Source organism: Pseudophryne corroboree, chromosome 1 (assembly GCF_028390025.1).
Source record: "Pseudophryne corroboree isolate aPseCor3 chromosome 1, aPseCor3.hap2, whole genome shotgun sequence".
NCBI classification, from domain to species: Eukaryota; Metazoa; Chordata; class Amphibia; order Anura; family Myobatrachidae; genus Pseudophryne; species Pseudophryne corroboree.
Window position 1 is genome coordinate 954,662,960 of NC_086444.1, and position 26,978 is coordinate 954,689,937.

Consider the following 26,978-nt stretch of genomic DNA (forward strand, 5'->3'; position numbering starts at 1 on the left):
TTACGGGACATCCTGGGGTCCTAAAGACTTATAAGTTTTTGTCTCAATCCTATTGGTGGCCTCATATGAAAGCTGATATTCAGGATTTTGTGGCTTCGTGTCCCAAGTCTGCCCAGCACAAAGTTCCTCGTCAGTCTCCTGCTGGTCAACTGTTACCTAACTCTATACCAAGTCATCCCTGGTCTCACCTGTCAAGGATTTCATCTCAGACTTACCTCCCTCCAAAGGGTATGATACCATCTGGGTAGTGGTTGACAGGTTCTCAAAGATGGACCATTTTGTTCCACTTATGGGGTTGCCTTCTGCTCCAAAGCTCGCACAAATATTCCTACGTGTCATCTTCAGGTTACATGGACTCCCAATGGAAATTATATCTGACCATGGTGTTCAGTTTGTGGCAAGATTTTGGAAGGCCTTATGCTCTGCATTAAAAGTTAAACTCAAATTCTCTACAGGATATCACCCTCAGACGAATGGGCAGACCGAAAGGGTAAACCAACAGCTTGAAACCTTTTTGAGACTTTATATTTCCTCATCACAAGACGACTGGGTAGATTTATTGCAGAGTTTGCTCATAATTTCCACTACCATACAGCCACCAATACTACTCCTTTCTTTGCAGTTTTATGGTCAACATTCCAGAGTTCCAGATTTCCAAGCCCTTCCAGTTGTCGATGTTCCTGCAGCCACTTCAGCTCTTCAGCAGTTCTCTCAGGTTTGGGCAAAGATTCATCTTTTCCAGATTTCCAAGCCCTTCCAGTTGTCGATGTTCCTGCAGCCACTTCAGCTCTTCAGCAGTTCTCTCAGGTTTGGGCAAAGATTCATCTTTCTCTCAAGAAAGCATCTCGACAGTACAAGGTCTTTGCTGATCGGAAAAGACGAGCAGTTCCCAGTTTAAAGCCAGGTGATAAAGTATGTTTATCTACTCGTAATCTCCAACTTAGAGTTCCCTCCATGAAGTTTGCTCCGCGGTTTATTGGTCCATTTCCAGTTGAATGAGTGATTAATCCAGTGGCTTATAACATGAAATTGCCTCCTTATTTGAAAATCCCAAACTCATTTCATATCTCTCTCCTAAGACCCCTGATTCTTAACCATTTTCAGAAAGATCTTCCAGCAGCTCCAAGAATCCAAACTCATCGGGGTGTTGAGTATGAGGTTTAAAAGATCCTGGACTCATGTTGTCGGTATGGTCGTCTACAGTACCTGATTGACTGGTACGGGTATGGTCCTGAGGAGAGGAGTTGGGTTAACGCCACTGATGTCCATGCTCCACGGTTAGTCCAAGCTTTCTATAGACTGTTTCCTTCCAAGCCTCGTGGGTGTTCGGTGCCCACCCATAAAAAGGAGGGTACTGTCAGGAATCAGCATTCAGTGATGTCTCACTTACCGGCGTGCTGGTGTGCAGGCCTCCGGAGGTCACGGCCCCAGTCTGTGGCTGTATGAGCATCCTGTCTGTGGAGCGCAGTACCCACTATTGTGGTAAACCCCTGAAGTCCATTCTGCGGGTGCCCGTCTGTATACCGGCCATCTGCACAGCATGGGCACCGCCATGACACTTGCGGAGCTCCTGGTCACTGATGGCATAGTTTATCTCAGCAGGTAGAAATCTACGGGAGAAAAACCCACAGGGGTGAGTCTTACCATCGTCACTGGTTTGGGACAACACCGCGCCAACGCCAACTGTTGAGGCATCCACTTCCAACTCGAAGGGTCTGTTGATATCTGGTTACTGTAACACAGGAGCTGAAATGCAAGCTTGTTTAATCCTTTGGAAAGCAGCCAGAGCTTTTTCTGACCACTGAGAAGGATTTGCGCCTTTCCGTTTGAGGCAAGTAATTGGGGCTATCAGGGTAGAGAATACTCTAATGAATTTTCTATAATAATTGGCAAAGCCAATAAAACGTTGAACAGACTTGAGCAATGTAGAAAGAGACCAGTTCTCTATTGCTTCCAATTTAACAGGTCCATTCGAAGATCTGAACCAGAGATTATATACCCGAGGAAGGGCATCGAAGGAGCTTCAAAAGTACACTTAGACAACTTCCCATAAAGATGATTCTGTCGTAGGTGTTGAAGGACCTCTTTTACCTGTTGATGATGAGAGGCTAAATCTTGAGAGAAAACAAGAATGTAGTCAAGGTAAACTACCACGTATTTATACAGAACATCTCGAAATATTTCATTGACAAAGTTCTGAAACACAGCTGGGGCATTACTTAATCCGAAGAGCATCACAAGATACTCATAGTGGCCATCACGGGTGTTAAAAGCGGTCTACCACTCATCGCCACTCCGGATTCTAATGAGATTATATGCCCCACGGAGATCTAATTTGGTAAAGATACTGGCTCCTTTATTTCTGTCAAAAAGTTTCATGATTAACAGTAAGGGGTAGCTGTTTTTGATGGTAATCTCATTTAAGGCTCTATAATCAATGCAGGGACATAGTCCTCCATCTTTCTTTTTCACTAAGAAAAACCCTGCCCCTGCTGGAGATGAAGAAGGATAAATGAATCCTTTTTGTAGATTCTCTTTTATATATTCACTCATGGCTTGAGTTTCTGGAATGGAAAGAGGATGTGTTCATCCTCTAGTAGGCATTCTCCCCAGGATCAGATCAATGGGACAATCCCATTTCCAATGGGTAGGCAGAACATCAGCGGCCTTTTCACTGAAGACGTCAGTAAATTCTTTGTAGGCCTCAGGAATTTCACACTGTGGTTTCAACCCCGAAGATCTTACGGGATGAACTTGAGCTAAACAGGAATGGAAACAGGAGGAACTCCATGCTGCAAGTTGTAGTGTAGACCAGTCGATTTGAGGGTTATGAAGTTGAAGCCAAGGCATACCCAACACGATCTCATAGGTGGCTTTAGGAATGACCAACAGTTCAATGAGCTCAGAATGAAGAAAGCACACCCCTAGGATCACGGGCTTAGTTTGCTGACTGATGGACCCCTCAGCAATACGGCTACCATCCACAGTGGTAAGATAGACTGGGTGAGACAATCTGGAGGCAGAAAGATGGATCTTGTCAACTGCAGCCTGTGTAATAAAGTTCCCAGCAGCACCACAGTCAATTAAAGCTGAGAAGGCATGTAATCCACTCAGTGTTTCCAAAGTTACTGGTAGGATAAGTTCTCGAGAAGAAGGAGCTTTAGATAAGGTTCCTAACTTGACTCCTCCCTTGCAAGTTAGGATCTGGCGTTTCCCGAACGCGATGGACAGGAACCAATCGTGTGACCAGCAGCAGCACAATACAGACACAGTCTTTCCCGTAATCTTCTTGACCGCTCCTCAGGAGTTAAGCGGGACCTATTTACTTGCAAAGACTCATCTGAAGTGGAGGGAGAAGTTGTACTTCAGGCATAACTCGGTGCTTGCAAGGATCATCATGAGAACGTTCTCTTGCTCTTTCGCATAAACGCATATCCAACTTTACACACAAGGAAATTAACGATTCTAATTGCTCTGGGAGATCTCAGGTAGCCAGTTAATCTTTTATACGATCAGAGAGAGACCGTGCCAGAATGCTGCAACCAGCGCTTGATTGTTCCACTCAACCTTTGACACCAATGTCTGGAACTGGATGACATACTGTCCCACGGTGTGTGTTCCCTGGCGAATCTGGAGGCTATCAGAGGAAGCTGATGTTGTACGCCCAGGCTCATCAAAGATATCTTTAAATGCAGCTACAAAGTCTGTGTAGTTGTTTAGCAGTGAATCTGCTCGCTCCCATAACGGGGAAACCCAATTCAAGACAGGGCAAGTCAGGAGAGACACAATGTACGCAACTTTGGTTCAGGGCGTCGGGAAATTGTGCGGCAGCAATTCAAAGTGAACTTCACATTGGTTCAGGAATCCATGACAGGTTTTAGGATTGCCATCAAATTTACTTGGTGTAGGAAGATGGAGACGAGATCCTAAACCAGGAGCAGCGGGAGAGCCTGAAGCTGTGGCACTGGAAACTGGAGCTGGAGTCGTTGGTACCGCTGGAACAATATAACTTGGCAGAGATTGTTGTAAGGTATCCAACCGAGAAGACATCTCTTGTAAAAACTGTATGATCTGCTGTTGTGCAGCCACTGTACCATCGAGCCGTGAGATTAAGTTATGAAGAGCCCCTGCTCCCACACTCTGACCATCATCCGGGTCTATGGACCTTGGACAAACTGTCAGATCTGTGGTTATGTCTGTCCCCGGAGGAGGCACTAGTGGGTCAGTGGTGGTGCGATGGAGAAACCGAGGAGGCTGTAAGAGATTCCAGCGCATGTGCACAATGATGTTTATTAAATGCTCACGAGTACAAACAGTAATTAAAGTAGATGAAACTTGAGATGAATGGTACAAGAAATGCTGACAACGATAAAATAATCAGTCACAGGTATTTAGCTGGTCTGGAAATCAGTGCAGTAATTAGGCAATGAAATACAGGCAATGAACTAGTCTGGAAACTAGTATAGCAATCAGATGGTGATCACTCCCACAATTGGTTTGGAAACCACCAACAATACTCCACACAGTCAGTTTGTAATGCAAAGTCCACAACCAAGCAAGGTTAAGAAGGAGACAACTTGAAACACATATGAAGTGGTTGTATTAAGTGCCAGATGCCATAGCACAATGCAGAATGCAAGTTAACCGTACACAGGTGAGGATAATGAATAGCACCTGAAGAAAGTCTCTTACTGCAAAAGGTGGAAGCTGACTGTAGCAGAAGTTGGAGCTGAAGGTAATGCTGGAACCTGTAGCTCCACAGGAATACTGGAACCGGGAGATCACTTGAATATGCCAGAAATAGGAGATCGCTGGAAACAGGAGATTGAAGACTGGAGACTGGAGATTGCAACTGGAAACTGGAAACTGGAGATTGGAAACTGGAACCAGGAGACGCTATGCAGCAATGCGTCGGTAGTCATTGGATACTTGGATCATGTGAGCAATCACAGCGCAGGATTGGGTGCTCTCTGGTCAGCTGACCGCAAGTGTCATGGCGGCGCCCATGCTGTGCAGATGGCCAGTACACAGGAGGGCACCCGCAGAATGGACTTCAGGGGTTCACCACAATAGTGGGTACTGCGCTCCGCAGACAGGATGCTCATACAGCTGCAGACTGGGGCCGTGACCTCCAGAGGCCTGCACACCAGCGCGCCGGTAAGTGAGACATCACTGAATGCTGATTCCTGACAATCTCCTTCTTCAGCTTCTCCTGCAAATTCTGCTGTTAGGGAAAAACTGACCTTTTCCAAGAGACCCACTGTTTTTGATCAGTCACCTCAGCACACCAGAGTGAAACAACAAGATTGTGACATCTGGTCAGGCTTAAAAGAATTGTCCACAATTGTTGACACCTCTACTGTGACTTAATCTGATATAGTAAGCACAAATGTACAAATTGGCATGTCACAAAGTCTATTTGAATACTGGGAGGAAAAAGGCAATTTAGAGCCCCTTGCACAAAGTTGCTTTGGTATACTTAAGATGCCCACTCTCCACTGTGTATTTGGAAAGAATGTTTAGGACAGCCAGGAACCTTGTGAACAATCAGCGTAGGAGTCTACTACCAAAAAATGTGGAAAAACTGATGTTCAGAAAAATTAACTACATGTTCTATAAGGAAGACCTTTGTCACTAATTACAATGCCGACATTCAGAGACTTCTGTAATTGGGGATGAGCTAATATAGTGTAATGATATTAGCATTGATGAGGGTGATGATAAGGATGGTAATGGCATCTAACAACTGTGACAATGATTAACAACAGTCCTAGGCACTGCTTACTTGGTTTTTGGGGGCCAAATCAAACCAAGCACAACAGCCACAAAAGTTGCAGTACCTGTTTTACAGTGCTTAAATCATGTCCTTTTTAATATACAGCATAAGGGTGGGTGGAAGCACAAAAGTACATTTCCATTGTCTAACACTTTTCTTTTAATTATTCTTTACTGAGCTGCACTTTACTGGGGCATTGTGGACAGTCTTTTCAAACATATTTTTAAAGCTTGTATAGTGGTGTCTTGATAGACAAAACAGCACAGGCCACTTCTTCTTCCCAAAGAGTAGCTTTCTAAGCTTACTTCCTTGCAATGGATGCTGTTGGCCCAAGACAAAATCATTGGCGGAGGTTAATATGGCAGTTGAAGGATTACAGCTTCATAAGTCACCTGGACCTAGTGGACTATCCTGTGATTACTTTTGCACTCAAAAATTGCTCCTGCATTGGTTGGATTGTTTCAGTGCCTACATTGCCATACTCCTCCTTTTCCCATCTTTAATGTAGCCCATACTATCTTGCTACCCAAATTTGACACTGATCCTTTAAGCTTCTAACCAAAATTATGGCCACCAGACTCCAGTCTATCCTGCCTGACTTGTTAACTGACCACCAACTTGGCTTTGTGATGGAGTGTCACTCGGTGAAGGGGATATGCATTGTTATTGCTGTTTTTCTTGTACCTAAGAGATTCCACTCTCTCCATCCCATGCTTCTAAATGTTGATGAGCATAAGACCTTTGACATGGTGCTGTGTTCTCATCTGTTTTCTGTGCTGGATCAAAAGGCTTTTGACCCAGAGTTCATCTGCCTAATTCAATATTTCTATACTTGTCTTAGATCATCTCTCTTGATCAATGGACTATGAGAGAAATTGCTGGAGTTGGAATGGAGAACACACCAAGGGTGCCCTATCCCCTTGCAGCTAATTAATCTTGCCTTAGACTCCCTTATATGCATTTTGATCCCTCTTTTGAGGTATCTCATTGGGTGAGAAAGAGATAAAAGTTATAGCTTTCATGAATGATGTTCTTTTGTGCTGTATATCGGTGACCCTACAACTTCTTTAGAGGTTATTCTGTGAAAATTTGGGACTATGGCTTCATATCTAACTTTACCATAAACACGAATAAGTCAACTGAAATGCTCCTAAACACCGCTATTGCTCAACTGAGTTGGGGCAGCTCTCTCCCTCTACAGTGGGCTAGGACAAATCTTTCATATTTGGGGGTTAAACTCCACATAAACCCATCTCAACTTTTGATTTCAATATTGCCAGTATTATTATACAGCTAGAGAAGGAACTGGAGGAATGGAGCCAGCTCACACTCTCCTTAATGGACAGGGCTAATCTCATTAAGATGGTCTCTTTTCCTCAGCTGATGTACTTGCTCTAGTCCATTCACATTCTTCTTAGTCAAAAATGTTGGCATTGTGCGATGGATTGATACCATAGGTGTGCAGCAGGAGGTCTTATAGATAAAGGATCACCTCAGGAGTTACCTTGTATTCAGACAGAACGAGACTTGAGATGTATATCTTCTTTATATAGTACTGAGTACCAGGATCAATATAACAACAGGTTTCAGTAACAGCTTCTTAACTTAAACATGTCAGTAACATGAGCTGCTCAACTCACCTCCTTTCCTCAGAGACTTTTCTAGAACACACACGTGAGGAGGAAGAACAAACAAGTACATGCATATACAGCAGACAAACAATACACCTCTGTAAGTATACAGCGCCATCTGCTGCCCCTGTACGGTAACTACATGCATATAAACAAACCCATAGTCTGTTGTACATATTTCAACAAAAAAAATACCAAAGCATATGAATTTATTCCTTATTTTGTTCCTTTATTCCTTTATATGAAAGAGGGGGGGGGGCTTTAAACTGGGAACTGCTCATCTTTTCCGATCAGCAAAGACCTTGTACTGTCGAGATGCTTTCTTGAGAGAAAGATGAATCTTTGCCCAAACCTGAGAGAACTGCTGAAGAGCTGAAGTGGCTGCAGGAACATCGACAACTGGAAGGGCTTGGAAATCTGGAACTCTGATATGTTGACCGTAAACTGCAAAGAAAGGAGTAGTACTGGTGGCTGTATGGTAGTGGAAATTATGAGCAAACTCTGCCCAAGGCAATAATTCTACCCAGTCTTCCTGTGATGAGGAAATATAAAGTCTCTAAAAGGTTTCAAGCTGTTGGTTTACCCTTTTGGTCTGCCCATTCGTCTGAGGGTGATATGCTGTAGAGAATTTGAGTTTAACTTGTAATGCAGAGCATTAGGCCTTCCAAAATCTTGCCACAAACTGAACACCATGGTCAGATATAATTTCCGTTGGGAGTCCATGTAACCTGAAGATGACACGTAGGAATATTTGTGCGTGCTTTGGAGCAGAAGGCAACCCCATAAGTGGAACAAAATGGGCCATCTTTGAGAACCTGTCAACCACTACCCTGATGGTATCATACCCTTTGGAGGGAGGTAAGTCTGAGATGAAATCCTTGACAGGTGAGACCAGGGATGACTTGGTATAGAGTTAGGTAACAGTTGACCAGCAGGAGACTGACGAGGAACTTTGTGCTGGGCAGACTTGGGACACGAAGCCACAAAATCCTGAATATCAGCTTTCATATGAGGCCACCAATAGGATTGAGACAAAAACGTATAAGTCTTTAGGACCCCAGGATGTCCCGTAAACTTAGAAATATGAGCCCACAACAGCAGATTCAGGCGGGGCTCAGGAGAAACAAACATCTTGCAAGGAGGCGGTACAAGAGACACTTCTGTGGAAGCAAACACTACAGGATCGAGAACGGGATGAGATTCTTGTTCAGAAGATTACGCCATGGAACTCATGGAGCGTTACAAGGCATCTGCCTTAACATTCTGAGAACCAGGGCGGAACTGTAACTTGAAATTAAAACGAGAAAAGAATAAAGCCCACCTTGCTTGATGAGGATTAAACACTGCGCTGCTTTCAAATTAAGAAGGTTCTTATGGTCGGGGAAGATGGTAATAGGAAACTTTGTGGCCTCCAGAAGATACCTCCACTCTTCCAGGGCCAGCTTGATTGCAAGGTGCTCCTCGTCACCGATGGTGTTGTTTATCTGAGCAGGTAGAAATCTACGGGAGAAAAACCCACAGGGCTGAGTCTTACCATCGTTGCTGGTTTGGGACAACACCACGCCAACGCCAACTGTTGAGGCGTCCACTTCCAACTGGAAGGGTCTGTTGATATCTGGTTACTGTAACACAAGAGCTGAAATGTAAGCTTGTTTAATCTTTTGGAAAGCAGCCAGAGCTTCTTCTGACCACTGAGAAGGTTTTGCGCCTTTCCGTTTGAGGCAAGTAATTGGAGCTATCAGGGTAGAGAATCCTCTAATGAATTTTCTATAATAATTGGCAAAGCCAATAAAACGTTGAACAGACTTGAGCATGTAGAAAGAGACCAGTTCTCTATTGCTTCCAATTTAACAAGGTCCATTCGAAGATCTGAACCAGAGATTATATACCCGAGGAAGGGCATCGAAGGAGCTTCAAAAGTACACTTAGACAACTTCCCATAAAGATGATTCTGTCGTAGGCGTTGAAGGACCTCTTTTACCTGTTGACGATGAGAGGCTTAATCTTGAGAGAAAACCAGAATGTCGTCAAGGTAAACTACCACGTATTTATACAGAACATCTTGAAATATTTCATTGACAAAGTTCTGAAACACAGCTGGGGCATTACTTAATCCGAAGGGCATCACAAGATACTCATAGTGGCCATCACGGGTGTTAAAAGCGGTCTACCACTCATCGCCACTCCGGATTCTAATGAGATTATATGCCCCACGGAGATCTAATTTGGTACAGATACTGGCTCTTTTAATTCTGTGAAATAGGTCCGTGATTAACGGTAAGGGGTAGCTGTTTTTGATGGTAATCTCATTTAAGGCTCTATAATCAATGCAGGGACATAGTCCTCCATCTTTCTTTTTCACTAAGAAAAACTCTGCCCCTGCTGGAGATGAAGAAGGACGAATGAATCCTTTTTGTAGATTCTCTTTTATATATTCACTCATGGCTTGAGTTTCTGGAATGGAAAGAGGATATGTTCATCCTCTAGTAGGCATTCTCCCCAGGATCAGATCAATGGGACAATCCCATTTCCAATGGGGAGGCAGAACATCAGCGGCCTTTTCACTGTAGACATCAGTAAATTCTTTGTAGGCCTCAGGAATTTCACACTAGGGTTTCAACCCCGAAGATCTCACGGGACGAACTTGAGCTAAACAGGAATGGAAACAGGAGGAACTCCATGCTGCGAGTTGTAGTGTAGACCAGTCGATTTGAGGGTTATGAAGTTGAAGCCAAGGCATACCCAACACGATCTCATAGGTGGCTTTAGGAATGACCAACAGTTCAATGAGCTCAGAATGAAGAAAGCCCACCCCTAGGACCACAGGCTTAGTTTGCTGACTGATGGACCCCTCAGCTATACGGCTACCATCCACAGTGGTAAGATAGACTGGGTGAGACAATCTGGAGGCAGAAAGATGGATCTTGTCAACTGCAACCTGTGTAATAAAGTTCCCAGCAGCACCACAGTCAATTAAAGCTGAGAAGGCATGTAATCCACTCTGTGTTTCCAAAGTTACTGGTAGGATAAGTTCTCAAGAAGAAGGAGCTTTAGATAAGGTTCCTAACTTGACTCCTCCCTTGCAAGTTAGGATCTGGCGTTTCCCGAACGCGACGGACAGGAACCAATCGTGTGACCAGCAGCAGCACAATACAGACACAGTCTTTCCCGTAATCTTCTTGACCGCTCCTCAGGAGTTAAGCGGGACCTATTTATTTGCAAATGCTCATCTGAAGTGGAGGGAGAAGTTGTACTTCAGGCATAACTCGGTGCTTGCAAGGATCATCATGAGAACGTTCTCTTGCTCTTTCGCATAAACGCATATCCAACTTTACACACTAGAAAATTAACGATTCTAATTGCTCTGGGAGATCTCTCGTAGCCAGTTAATCTTTTATACGATCAGAGAGACAGTGCCAGAATGCCGCAACCAGCGCTTGATTGTTCCACTCAACCTTTGACGCCAATGTCTGGAACTGGATGACATACTGTCCCACGGTGTGTGTTCCCTGGCGAATCTGGAGGATATCAGAGGAAGCTGATGTTGTATGCCCAGGCTCATCAAAGATATGTTTAAATTCAGCTACAAAGTCTGTGTAGTTGTTTAGCAGTGAATCTGCTTGCTCCCATAACGGGGAAACCCAATTCAAGGCAGGGCCAGTCAGGAGAGACACAATGTACGCAACTTTGGTTCTGGGCATCGGGAAATTGTGCGGCAGCAATTCAAAGTGAACTTCACATTGGTTCAGGAGTCCATGACAGGTTTTAGGATTGCCATCAAATTTATTTGGTGTAGGAAGATGGATACGAGATCCTAAACCAGGAACAGCAGGAGAGCCTGAAGCTGTGGCACCGGAAACTGGAGCTGGAGTCTCTGGAACAATAGAACTTGGCAGAGATTGTTGTAAGGTATCCAACCGAGAAGACATCTCTTGTAAAAACTGTATGATCTTCTGTTGTGCAGCCTCTGTACCATCGAGTCGTGAGATTAAGTACTGAAGAGCCCCTCCTCCCACACTCTGACCACCATCCGGGTCCGTGGACCTTGGACAAACTGTCAGATCTGTGGTTATGTCTGTCCCCAGAGGGGGCACTAGTGGGTCAATGGTGGTGCGATGGAGAAACCGAGAAGGCTGTAAGAGATTCCTGCGCATGTGCACAATGATGTTTATTAAATGCTCACAAGTATAAACAGTAATTGAAGTAGATGAAACTTGAGATGAATGGTACAAGAAATGATGACAACGATAAAATAAACAGTCACAGGTATTTAGCTGGTCTGGAAATCAGTGCAGTAATTAGGCAATGAAATACAGGCAATGAACTAGTCTGGAAACTAGTATAGCAATCAGATGGTGATCACTCCCACAGTTGGTTTGGAAACCAGCAACGATACTCCACACAGTCAGTTTGTAATGCAAAGTCCACAACCAAGCAAGGTTATGCAGGAGACAACTTGAAACACATATGAAGTGGTTGTATTAAGTGCCAGATGCCATAGCACAATGAGAATGCAAGTTAACCGTACACAGGTGAGGATAATGAATAGCATCTGCACAGCATGGGTGCCGCCATGACACTTGCGGTCAGCTGACCAGAGAGCACCCAATCCTGCGCTGTGATTGCTCACATGATCCAAGTATCCAATGATTGCTGCATAGCGTCTCCTGGTTCCAGTTTCCAATCTCCAGTTTCCAGTTTCCAGTTGCAATCTCCAGTCTCCAGTCTTCAATCTCCTGTTTCCAGCGATCTCCTATTTCTGGCATCTTCATGTGATCTCCCGGTTCCAGTATTCCTGTGGAACTGCAGGTCCCAGCATTTACTTCAGCTCCAACTTCTGCTACAGTCAGATTCCATCTTTTGCAGTAAGAGACTTTCTTCAGGTGCTATTCATTATCCTCACCTGTGTACGGTTAACTTGCATTCTGCATTGTGCTATGGCATCTGGCACTTAATACAACCACTTCATATGTGTTTCAAGTTGTGTCCTGCTTAACCTTGCTTGGTTTGTTGACTTTGCATTACAAACTGACTGTGTGGAGTATCGTTGCTGGTTTCCAAACCAACTGTGGGAGTGATCACCATCTGATTGCTATACTAGTTTCCAGACTAGTTCATTGCCTGTATTTCATTGCCTAATTACTGCACTGATTTCCAGACCAGCTAAATACCTGTGACTGTTTATTTCATCGTTGTCATCATTTCTTGTACCATTCATCTCAAGTTTCATCTACTTCAATTACTGTTTATACTCGTGAGCATTTAATAAACATCAGGAATCTCTTACAGCCTTCTCGGTTTCTCCATCGCACCACCACTGACCCACTAGTGCCCCCTCCGGGGACAGACATAACCACAGATCTGACAGTTTGTCCAAGGTCCACGGACCCGGATGGTGGTCAGAGTGTGGGAGGAGGGGCTCTTCAGAACTTAATCTCACGACTCGATGGTACAGAGGGAATACCTGGTGCAGTAGGTTTAGAATTACGAGAAATCCTGTCTAACACTGACAGCAGATTCGCATTTAATCTTTCACTCTAACCTGACTATCGGAGGCATCCTTTCTAAAATCCATCAGAGCCTGCCTTTTTGAGTATCATCTTAGCAGACAGACTTTCTAGCTCTCTTTAGTCAAGGATTGAGATATTACATTAAATTTATTAGTTTGGTTTAGCATGGACTTGGACATTAATTGTTCTGGCCGCCGGATTGGTTTATCTACATTCTGATTAATAATATTATAACATATATACTCTAAATATTGTACAATATATGCTTCCACTGCCAACCGCTTTTTAATTTGTAAAATTATTGTTTTGTTGTGTCTTTTGAATGTTTTTGTGTTCATGTGTCATAGGAGATTAATTTCTTGATTATTTGTAATAAAAGTTAAGTTTTAACTTTTCCATTTGTATACAGTATATCTCATTTTTTTTACGTAAGAGTGCGCCCACAAAGAAGTCTACTTTCTTTTTCTTGTACACCAGGTTTACAGTAAGCAATTACTGACTTCTGGGTGCACCACCAGTCTAATGTAGAGGGGCATTTGGGCCCAGACATCTGGCATATACTGGTTCATTTTATTTTTGTTTATGATTAAATACCAGTGTGGAATCAAATCTATATCTGTTTGCAACCTGAAGCTTGTGTCACCAGACTATTGCATTTCAGCTACTTTACAGGCCGGTGAGACACCTACCTTGCCCCGAACCTTCAGCAGCCAAAGGTGAGTTTAGGTGAGCACTGGTACCATTTTTCATATTGAAAAAAACAATTATAAAAGAAAAAAAAACATCCATTTAGCTTAAAGTACTTTAGCTAACTTTAATGTATGCACTCTTACCTTCTGTGCTGCAGAAGTAGATATATTTCTTTTAAGATTCTAAACAATGCTCTGTGATGCATTACCAGAAAATAAAAAATGAAAGCTGTTAAATCACAAGGAAGAAGTTGTTAAACTGGATACATTTGTTGAAATAAGGAAATGTTCAGAGTCTCTGCCTGAGAACATACTATTTATATATGGCTTGTGGTTTTGTTGATAGAAAATACTGTGATTGTTGATTTTGTAATTTAAAAAAAAAAATGATGCACAGTTTATCACATTTAAAGATACACTGTGGGCTTGATGGAAATGTGGACATACAGTACATAGGGATGGCCCTCAACCAGCAATGTTTTAAAACCTTTGATGGTTTATGACTGATGTAGAATACTTTTACCATTGATAGCAGAAAACCAGATGGTTTCCTGCCATCAATGGTAGCTGTATGTCCGTGTTTTTTTTCAAGGCTGCTACTGCTGCACATACGTCTTACGTTGAGTACACACTGAGGTGATGTGTACCCAGGCAATGTGTTAGCCCAAAGGTGATACCTGGGTATAGATTGAGTGAGGTAATGAAGGTCAGAGTGACATATTGCTCCTTCTTTCATTACATATGTTGTAGTCGCTACTGTTATCACTAGGTTTGATAGGCAGAGACCATGGGCACCCACAAATTACCAGTAATCACAGAGCAATCAGGCTGACATGTAAATTTGAATTGGCCGGAAATGACATATCAGCCGGACATCGCACCAGTGTGTACCAAGCTTTATATTGTAAGAGCTAGAAATGGGATGTCCTGGCACTTTCACAGACTAAGCTGTTGAACACTGAAAAAGCTGGATCCACATAAAAAACTTGCCCAGTGTGACCATTGCCTGTCTCCATGGATGGCGTCAAATGGACTTTGGGCAAAACAAAACATTTCCAAATGCGAGTTGTTTACATAAAAACTAATTTAATAAGTCTAAAATGTGTAGTGTACACACTTTTAAAACCAACAGTTGAAAGCATCATACGTTGGTTCTAGATAGAGATGTGCGCCTGAACATTTTTGCTGGATTTGGCTCTGATTCATCACCCGGCTTTGGATTTGGATTTGCCAAACTGCCCTGACTGGTTTTGGATATGGATTTTTTGGAAAAATTGATAAGAAAAGCTAAAATCACTTCATTTGGGCCGTTTTTTTTGTTCCTAGGGTACTATTAACATCAATAACATAAATTCTTAGTCATTTCCAGTCAATTTTGATCACCTCAATTTTGATATTGTTTTCACCATTATTGGGCAAAGGCAGTGACCTGGTTAGTTACTAAGCGACAGAGAAGCGGCACAAACACATGGCAGTTTATAGCACATCTGTGAAACATTGACACACAGCAGTGGCAGAAATGAAAGTTGGTGCAATATGGAATTGTCCTTGGGCCCTCCCTCCAACCCTTATTTTGGATATTAAAAAGGACATGCACAATTAAGAAACCAAGTACTTCGGCGACAAGGACAGACACTTTTGTGGCTGAAGTGCTTGCTTTGTTTGTGCCCCCACATAGCAATTTTTTGGAAGGACTACCTGCGATCACTAATGAGGTGGTTGATGATGAGGGCATTAATTACATTCTAATTTTGTACAATAAATTTTATGAACTCGCCACAAATGACGTAATATGGAGGAGTTGCCGAGATGGCTACCTCTACTAACTTTGACCTCCAGAGCTGGCCCTAGGCATAGGCAAAGTAGGCAACTGCCTAGGGCATTTGGCATGCCTAGGGGCACAAGCAGCTTCTGCTGATTAAAATGATATATGGCATGCCTATATTCTGTGTGTAGCATTTTGTATGCAGATACAGCCACAATTGCACACAGTATATAGGCATGCAGCATATCATTTTATTCAGCAGAAGCTGCATGTGCATCCTAGCCACATACTATTGCAAACAAGGTCATTTTCATCAAAAATAGGCACCTGCCTTTAGCAGAGTTGCCAGTTGACTCACACGAGGCATCTCCTGCTGCATGGCACACTGAGGCAAGATTTATGAGGACACATCTGTATCCAAGCAGAGGCAGAGGTAACAGTGTTAGTGGTCATGTTAGTGCTGTGTTTGTGTGAGTGGGTTGGTTGTGTAATAGTGTTCGCCATATGTTTAAGGGGCAATAAGTGTGTCATGTGTATAAATGCATTAATAATGTGCGGCATATGTGTAAGGGACATTATGGGTGTCTTTATGTGAATAAGGGCATTAATAATGTGTGGCATATGTGTATAATGTGTGGCATATGTGTAAGGGGCATTAAGTGTATAAGGGCCTTAATAATGGTTGGCATAATGTGTAAAGCGCATTATGCTTATAAGGACATTAATAATGTGTGTCATATATGTAAGGGGCATTACTGTGTGGTATTATGTGTATAAATGCATTACTAATGTGTGGCATTATGTGTATCAGATGCTCTACTGTGTGGCGTAACATATAGAAATGGTACTACAGTGTGTTCTAGCGTGAATACAGAGCAATATGGTGTGGAGTAATGTGCATAAGGAGCAATTCAGTGTGATGTAATGTGAATAAGGGGCACTACTGTGAGGAGTAACATATATAAGGTGAAGTGATACTACTGTGTGATTTAACATGAATTAGGGACACTATCAAATGATAAATTGTGAATAAAGTTGCACTACTGTGTGGCATAATTTGAACTGGGGGCACTAAGGTGTGGCCATTTCCCTTGTCAGCAAAAACACGCTCCTTTTTGGGTTGTGCGCCAGTTGTGTGCAATGTTCCTGTTTAAAATATAGGGGGTGGGAACACCAAAATAAGGACTGCTATGGGTGAGGAGTGATGGTGCTGGGAAAGGGGTGCAGGGTCAGAGGTGGAACAACCGGTGGTGCTAGGGGGCACCAGCCAAAATCTTGCCTAGGGCATCATTTTGGTTAGGGCCATCTCTGTTGACCTCACAAATGGAGCAGATGTCTTCACAAACATTGTCAGGATTTGGGTAAAAATAATCCTACACCCAGGAGGTGGCTTACTGGTTTTATACCCAGGCATCACAATGGCTTTCTTTTTATCATGGTCAAGAACTGCAGCCACTTGTGGCTGACTTACAGAACACAAACAACATCATTAACATCCTCCTCAGTGTCAGATAGTAGTACACACATATCCCCCTCATACTTTTCCACTTCCACACACTAATCCTCAATTTCTATCATGCCCTCATCATTACCATCTTTACTTGTACTGCTCCCTCTATGAGGACAGTGTGAGCAATGTCAGACTCACACATAGCTAACGTGGACACCCCTAAACTTTTCTCAGGAATGTTTGACTGTTCTGAATGCACAGTTTGTTCTACTGCCTTGGTGGTTTTAATTTTTTTGACACCTCTTCAAGAATCTGAGTGAAAAGTTCATGCATCGCATGAGAAGCAGAAGAAGATGCCTCACTGACAGTTGCAGAACCACCACTCAGAAAAAAAGGCCAAGGTCTGAGCCTTTCCTTGCCTGGCATGTGGTGAATGACATGTTGACAACTTTGTTTTTCTGCACCAAACCTTCCCTTTATAAGAGATGTCTTTTTTTTCAATACTGTATATTAGGTTTTTGATTTTAGATGCCCTGACTTATACCTGCTATGACTGGTGGAAACAGCTGCTGCATTAGTATTTGGTTGCTCTTCTCTAAACTGATAGCTATCCATTTGTCAAGTAGCAAATCACTGCGTGGATCGCAAGGCTTATAGATGCACGTGAACAAAATGAACTTGAGTAAAGCACCGCAACCAACCAGTAGAGAAACAATATATATATATATATATATATATGGAAAGAATTGAGGCGGCACTCAGAGACTTGTAACAGCATTCGTGTAATTGTGCAAATGGTGCAAATAATGTCAACGTTTCGGGGACATGTTCCCCTTCTTCAGGATAACAAAAAGTGCCAAACAAAGGTGTTTAAATAGACAATACAAACACTTACCCTCTGTCCCCATCCAACCTGCAGCTGTGGCGTGTCCGTCCGGCCGCCCCATCATGACTTCCGCCCGGCTGCTCGCGTCCCCGCGGATCCGGAAGTGATGTCACTGGCACAAGACGCGTAACCTTGGTTACTGCTCGAGGCTTCCCTCACTGCCCGAGTGTCAAGCTGAGGCTGCATCACCTGCCCTGCCTCTCACGTGTCACCTCGTTCCCGCGAGAACTCGACTCCTGGCACAGAAAGCAGTGGCGTAACCATGGGACCGCTTGTCAGCTGTAAAAACCAAACAAATAAAAGTGACATGATAAGATGACTGCTCAAACAGTCAATACTGTGGACAAACTTCTATTTAAAAAATTCTATTAAAAAACTTATAAGTGTAAAACTATTAAACATACATTTGCAAAGAAAATATTTTGATCTAAAAGTATAAAATAATTCTATGTGCACCCGTGGGTCTCCCTGTTGTACACTACGTTGGGAACCTCTTATAAAATATTTTTCTCCAAAAAGGGCAACTTCTGTGTGGCTGCTGGGTTTTCGTGATGCTGTTTTATCTTTTGGAGATACCCTATAGATAATCCTGACACAGAGTTCACCGAGGCTGAGGTGTCTTGCACATGGGATCATTGAACATGGGCTCAGCCATTTTCACAAAAAATTTATTAATCCCAAATTATCATTGAGCCCCCCAGGTTTTAAGGTGTTGAGCCTATGGATCCACATGGATTCCAACTGTAACAGTTTCCGTCCCCGATCACCCCCCCGTATTGATTCAGGGACGTGATCAATGATGCGGTGTTTGAATGTGGCCATGGAGTGTCTGAATGTCACGAAATGCTTGGCAACTGGCTGTTCACCGCTGCCAGATGCCAACGCATTTCTAATGGCAAGTCTATGCTGTGCCATTCTGATTTTAAATTGGCATTCAGTTTTGCCGATGTAATATCGCCCACATGGGCAAATAATGGCATAGATGACAAACTTCGTGCTGCATGTCAGGGGCCATTTAATTTTGTACAACTTTCCAGAAAACGGGTGAGCTATGGTGGTTCCTGTTGACATATGGGAACAGGTGGTGCATCCGGTGCATTTAAAGCAACCGTTGCGTCTCGTAAGAAAATGAGTGGGATGTACTTTCAATTTCGCCATATCAGTTTTGACTAATATGTCCCTGATACTTCTTCCTTTTTTGTAACTGGGCATGATGCGTTTGTCATGTAGCATCTTTAATTCTGGGTCTGATGTTACAATGGGCCACAACTGATTTAATTGGCGCTGCCTTTCACTACTTGTGACATCATATTCGCACACCCAAGGGATGATATTGGACATGTCTTTGGCGTGTTTGGATTTCTTTGGGGCGTCCCTCTGGGTGGTCTCGGCCTTTACGCGAGCCGATCGTATTAATGCCCGGGGATATCCTCTGGCCAGGAATCTGTCTTCCATTTCATTCAACTGGTCCATCTTGATAGGATCGCTGTTATTGGCCCTGCACACCCTTAAAAACTGAGAATATGGCAGACCCCTGACAGTAGATCGGGGGTGAAAACTATCATAACGCAAGATAGTGTTGCGGTCAGTTGGCTTTCTATAAAGGCAAGTCAGGATTTGATTCTCCTGGAGTTTGATTAGAATATCAAGAAAGCAGATTTCAACTGGGCTACTGGACATGGTGAGTTTGGCCGGATTATCTGATTGGTTGTGCAACTCTATCAGTGCACCTAGATCCTGTATGTCACCCCGCCACAAAATCAATACATCATCTATGTATCTATAATACACAAATAATCTGTCAGCGATGGATTTGTTGGCCAGAAACAGTTCACGTTCAGTTTCCCACATGTAGGCATTTGCGAACGAGGGTGCCACAGAAGACCCCATGGCACACCCCGTTCTCTGCCTGTAAAACTTGCCATCAAAAATAAAAAAATTATGTGTCAATGTGAAACATAACAGCTCAAGAAAAAACTCAATGTCAGGCCCAGTGTATCGTGCATTGCCCACTATAAGACGTCTCACAGCCTGCAACCCCTGTTGGTGGGGGATGCAGGTGTAGAGGCTGGTGACGTCCACAGAGGCCAGAGAGACATCAGTGGGAATCTCATCAAAGGTGCTGAGTGTCTGTAATAAAGTGCTAGAGTCCTTTAAATATGTGCAAATACCTTGAATGCAGGGTTGCAGGTAAGTGTCCAAGAAAATGGCCACTGGCTCACACAGAGACCCCCGAGCAGATATAATGGGTCTGCCCGGGGGCCTCTGTGCGTCCTTGTGGACCTTGGGAATGGTATAAAAGATGGGCACCACTGGCTTGTCAGGTGCCAATTTTTGGAAAATGTCCATCGTGATTAAGTCTTGCGATTTAGCATTTTCCAACAATGTTGTCAATTCCACTTTGTAGTCTGCAGAGGGATCTTTGTCCAAGAGACAATACGTCTCGCTGTCGGCGAGAAGTCTCAGACACTCAGTTGCATAGTCTGTGGTATTCTGCACCACAATGGATCCGCCTTTATCGGCACCACGAATTATGATGTCCTTCCTATTGCTTAATGCTTTTAGAGCTGCCCGCTCATCTTGCTGCAAATTATGGAATTGGCATTTCACACGGTGGTCATCTGGATTTTCAAGCATTCTGTTGAACGTTTTCAGAGAAGCATTGGTGGAGATAGGGTCGAACCGAGACTTGGGGCCCAATTTCTGGACTCTTGTAGGTAATGGTTCCTTAGATGGCAGTGCAGGTTGTTTTCCAAAGTGCTCTTTGATTTTTAAAGTGCGGTGCAATTTAAATGTACTGATTTTGTTTTTGAACTCGTCACCATAATTGGTCGGGACGAACGTCAAACCTTTGTTTAGCACACGTTCTTCTGCTGGTGACAATGGTGTGCTGGACAAATTGAAAATTAGCGCTTCTTCGATTTTGGAGGTTTTGTTTTGTTTTTGCCTTTGATTTTGTCTCCCTCTTCTGGAGAACTGACGTTTTTTCCTTGACCCGCGATGATAGCGCGGGTCCTGACCCCTAAAGGGGTATTGCGCTTGGAGTTTGTTGTGGCTGTGCCATGCATGTCATCAGAGTCACTAGCAGAAGTGGTGCTCGTACCTTGCCACCTCCTTTCACGGTGACCTCGAAACGGTCTGGGTCTGCTCTGAGTGTTGGACACATTACCCAACCACGGGTACACCCTGTGTTGGGAATAGTCCATTTGTACTTTTTGCAGTTTTTCTTTTTTAAACTTCAATAGATTCACTCTGTGTGAGCCAGTGGCCATTTTCTTGGACACTTACCTGCAACCCTGCATTCAAGGTATTTGCACATATTTAAAGGACTCTAGCACTTTATTACAGACACTCAGCACCTTTGATGAGATTCCCACTGATGTCTCTCTGGCCTCTGTGGACGTCACCAGCCTCTACACCTGCATCCCCCACCAACAGGGGTTGCAGGCTGTGAGACGTCTTATAGTGGGCAATGCACGATACACTGGGCCTGACATTGAGTTTTTTCTTGAGCTGTTATGTTTCACATTGACACATAATTTTTTTATTTTTGATGGCAAGTTTTACAGGCAGAGAACGGGGTGTGCCATGGGGTCTTCTGTGGCACCCTCGTTCGCAAATGCCTACATGTGGGAAACTGAACGTGAACTGTTTCTGGCCAACAAATCCATCGCTGACAGATTATTTGTGTATTATAGATACATAGATGATGTATTGATTTTGTGGCGGGGTGACATACAGGATCTAGGTGCACTGATAGAGTTGCACAACCAATCAGATAATCCGGCCAAACTCACCATGTCCAGTAGCCCAGTTGAAATCTGCTTTCTTGATATTCTAATCAAACTCCAGGAGAATCAAATCCTGACTTGCCTTTATAGAAAGCCAACTGACCGCAACACTATCTTGCGTTATGATAGTTTTCACCCCCGATCTACTGTCAGGGGTCTGCCATATTCTCAGTTTTTAAGGGTGTGCAGGGCCAATAACAGCGATCCTATCAAGATGGACCAGTTGAATGAAATGGAAGACAGATTCCTGGCCAGAGGATATCCCCGGGCATTAATACGATCGGCTCGCGTAAAGGCCGAGACCACCCAGAGGGACGCCCCAAAGAAATCCAAACACGCCAAAGACATGTCCAATATCATCCCTTGGGTGTGCGAATATGATGTCACAAGTAGTGAAAGGCAGCGCCAATTAAATCAGTTGTGGCCCATTGTAACATCAGACCCAGAATTAAAGATGCTACATGACAAACGCATCATGCCCAGTTACAAAAAAGGAAGAAGTATCAGGGACATATTAGTCAAAACTGATATGGCGAAATTGAAAGTACATCCCACTCATTTTCTTACGAGACGCAACGTTTGCTTTAAATGCACCGGATGCACCACCTGTTCCCATATGTCAACAGGAACCACCATAGCTCACCCGTTTTCTGGAAAGTTGTACAAAATTAAATGGCCCCTGACATGCAGCACGAAGTTTGTCATCTATGCCATTATTTGCCCATGTGGGCGATATTACATCGGCAAAACTGAATGCCAATTTAAAATCAGAATGGCACAGCATAGACTTGCCATTAGAAATGCGTTGGCATCTGGCAGCGGTGAACAGCCAGTTGCCAAGCATTTCGTGACATTCAGACACTCCATGGCCACATTCAAACACCGCATCATTGATCACGTCCCTGAATCAATACGGGGGGGTGATCGGGGACGGAAACTGTTACAGTTGGAATCCATGTGGATCCATAGGCTCAACACCTTAAAACCTGGGGGGCTCAATGATAATTTGGGATTAATAAATTTTTTGTGAAAATGGCTGAGCCCATGTTCAATGATCCCATGTGCAAGACACCTCAGCCTCGGTGAACTCTGTGTCTGGATTATCTATAGGGTATCTCCAAAAGATAAAACAGCATCACGAAAACCCAGCAGCCACACAGAAGTTGCCCTTTTTGGAGAAAAATATTTTATAAGAGGTTCCCAACGTAGTGTACAACAGGGAGACCCACGGGTGCACATAGAATTATTTTATACTTTTAGATCAAAATATTTTCTTTGCAAATGTATGTTTAATAGTTTTACACTTATAAGTTTTTTAATAGAATTTTTTAAATAGAAGTTTGTCCACAGTATTGACTGTTTGAGCAGTCATCTTATCATGTCACTTTTATTTGTTTGGTTTTTACAGCTGACAAGCGGTCCCATGGTTACGCCACTGCTTTCTGTGCCAGGAGTCGAGTTCTCGCGGGAACGAGGTGACACGTGAGAGGCAGGGCAGGTGATGCAGCCTCAGCTTGACACTCGGGCAGTGAGGGAAGCCTCGAGCAGTAACCAAGGTTACGCGTCTTGTGCCAGTGACATCACTTCCGGATCCGCGGGGACGCAAGCAGCCGGGCGGAAGTCATGATGGGGCGGCCGGACGGACACGCCACAGCTGCAGGTTGGATGGGGACAGAGGGTAAGTGTTTGTATTGTCTATTTAAACACCTTTGTTTGGCACTTTTTGTTATCCTGAAGAAGGGGAACATGTCCCCGAAACGTTGACATTATTTGCACCATTTGCACAATTACACGAATGCTGTTACAAGTCTCTGAGTGCCGCCTCAATTCTTTCCATGTATGTTACCGGCTCCCGGTCGGGGAGGGCACCAGAGCAAGCCTAGTCCAGCATTGGACTATATGGAGTGCCGGAGCAGTTGTTCATTCTATATATATATATATATATATATAATGCAGCAATTCCCGGCACTCAAAACAGCAGACAGCAAGACAGCAACAGCCACGGTGCCCTCCTCAACAGATGTTGATGTAGATAGTAATAGAGGTGGCACTCTCTGGACTTGAAACGACAAAAGGACATTGTACCACCACGTACAGTACTAATGTTTCAGATAATTTAATCCTTCATCAGAGTACAAAAAACACAGTAAATGCACTTACCTAAATAGATACCGATCGCCAGTGAACTGAATACACCCAAATCGCGGCTCCCCGGCAGCGTGCAGTTGCCGTGACGTCATTGCACAGCGCCCGGCGTCAGGCTCCCTGCAGCCGTCCAGGTTACCTAGGAAACAGTGTAGCAAAGACATTTGCCTGTATAATCCCAAGCACCAATACATAGTAACACTTTCACAGTTACACTTACTATATTGGATATTCTTTGTAAATAGATAGAGGTTATCAGAATGTGCCCTCCTTAATAACTTATAATTAAGACATAACTTATTGTTCTAAAATACAGCTTTTTCTTAACAGCACCAACAAGATCAATGAGGTACTGCAACTATAAAATACAAATACCAACAAATAAAATTTCATAGAAGGCTGAAAAATATATATCCACAATCTAAATAATGGAGGCATATTCTAAGTAACCCTTATCACATGATCAAATTAGACTAGAGACTAAGAAATAGCAGACAAGAAACAGAGAACAGTCAAAGCATCATGATGGAAAATAAATAGAGAAATATCTAAAGGAAACATGTCAGAGAGAGATGTTCATTTAATCCTGCTGGGGCAATGGTGCCCAGATTGAAGATCCATCTTGCTTCTAATTTCAATAAGGCTTTATCCCTATTTCCTCCTCTGATAGATGCTGGTACATGCTCTATTATCTTGTATTGCATTGAAGCCAACGGATGCTTCTGTTCTCGAAAGTGCCGTGCAACCGGCTGGTCACAGGCCTTCCAACGCTTGTCTTATAGTGCAACGGTGGGCCGCCATCCTCTCTTTAAATTGTCGGGATGTCTTACCGACATATAATAGCCCGCAAGGGCATCTGATGAAGTAGATCACATACCGACTATTACATGAAAAGATGTGTTGTATATGATATATCCTTCCGGAATGTGGATGTGCAAAAGTGCTCCCCCTTTCCAAATAACTGCAGGTTACACATCCTGTACAGCGGTAATTGCCAGGCTTTTTTGAGAGAAAATGTTGACTAGCAGGTTTTGAAACTGATGTAATGTCTGTACGGACAATACGATCTCTAATGTTCCGTCCACGGCAGTAACAAGGCATAATAGTACTATTTTTTAGAGAGGATAGATCAGGATCCTGACTAATCAGAGGCCAGTGTCTTTTAGCTGTTCTTACAATATCCCTACTGGCTGTGGAGAACGTGCTCACAAATGGAAAAGCATCCTTGTTAGTCTTCCTCAACTTGGTCTCCATAGTACTTTGACGAGGAATAGACATAACTTTTGCTTTAGCACATTCGAGCATTGCGTGATCGTAGCCTCTCGCTGCAAATTTGGCTATCATCTCATCCATTAAAGTAGATGCCTCATCCGGGTTACTACAAATTCTGTGCACCCGCAGTAACTGAGAATAAGGAAGCCCCTTCTTCAAAGCAGGGGGATGATGACTTGAAGGAATCAGTAAAGTATTGCGGTCTGTTGGTTTATGGTAGATGGATGTACTGATACCGGATCCATTTGACTTAATCTTAACGTCCAAATAATGAATCTCTTCTTTGCTGATGGTGTATGAAAACTTGATATCTTCATCGGCTGTATTTGCTTGCAACAAGGTCTGCTCAAGCAGTTCCTGGGTCCCCATCCAGATCAATATCACGTCATCAATGTAACGTAAATAAAGTAAAATATTCTTGGCAGTCTCTGGTGGTGCGTAATATAGACAAAAGAGAATGGGGTTGTACTGGTAAGGTGCACAAAGAGTAAATTAAAATATAACTTTTATTGTCACATTAAGAGACCGTAAATCGGTCAGCATAGCGAAATATATGGTTAAAAATACGTATAGAGAAGAGATTAAAGTGCTCTAAGATAGAAAAGTGATGAGATTTAAAAATACCTCCACTTCGATGGATGCACAAACTACGAATGGGTATTATTTTGAATACTAATCAGTTTTCAAGTGAGTTTGTTATATAAACATATGAATAAATCAAGCCCACAATTAATGGCTGCTGAAAACTTCCAATTCTCATTGTCCTTTATGGTATATGTCTTTATTGTAAATCTTTTGTATGTCTCACACCCTATACCTTCAGACACCCATATGTATCAAAAGAAATTTTACTCAGATTTGCAATAGAGCAAGGGGTTAATGTGTATACAAATTTGTATGCCCTGGATTTGCTGTTCTATAATGCCCGAGCATTCACTCCCCTTATATACATAGCCATGTCGTCAGTAGTGTAAGATGAAATATATTAAGCAATTTTATTGCAAAACGACTTAATAACAAGTGTGTCCTTCTATTATGTATAAACTGCAATCACAGGAATTACTGCCTCTACCCCACCAAGGCAGAAAAATTATAATTGTATCTAGATGGGGTTAATTGTATTACTGGTATTAAATGTGCAAACAGAAATTGGCATATTCATTAGTGCCACTATGTGGGATGATTTTTAATCCCTACTATAAACTGTTTGTCACACTTCAATAGTACTTGATATACCTGTTGGTGATAGTATGGTATAGTCGCATATCCCTTTAACTGCGTATGCAGGTAGTGTATCTACTGTGATTCAGTAATCAATTAGATCTATTATTGATTCAGGTTATTCTGGCTAAGTATACCTGTCAGTGGAAGGGATGATACATCAATTTCAGCTTAATACGTAGCTCATTAGACCACTGATTTACTTTCAAATTTAATACTCTTAATGTTGGTATTCATTATGGTCCTAAGTTGACCACATTACGGTATATTAACCCCCCGTGATCACAGGTGAAAAAATGTATGGAGGCACTTGTAAGGATAAATTTATGAAATAAATTATAATCCAATTATTAGATACTATCTAATCTATCTAATAATTGGATTATAATTAATTTCATAAATTTATCCTTACAAGTGCCTCCATACATTTTTTCACCTGTGATCACGGGGGGTTAATATACCGTAATGTGGTCAACTTAGGACCATAATGAATACCAACATTAGGAGTATTAAATTTGAAAGTAAATCAGTGGTCTAATGAGCTACGTCTTAAGCTGACATTGATGTATCATCCCTTCCACTGACAGGTATACTTAGCCAGAATAACCTGAATCAATAATAGATCTAATTGATTACTGAATCACAGTAGATACACTACCTGCATACGCAGTTAAAGGGATATGCGACTATACCATACTATCACCAACAGGTATATCAAGTACTTGTTAGGGTCTCCTGCCCTGTGCTGCCACGTCGGCATGGCAACCGGGAGACAAGTGCTAGCGGAGTAACCTGAGCGCAGCTGATACTCCGGTTCGGGTCTTTTGCTGTGCAGTGGTTAC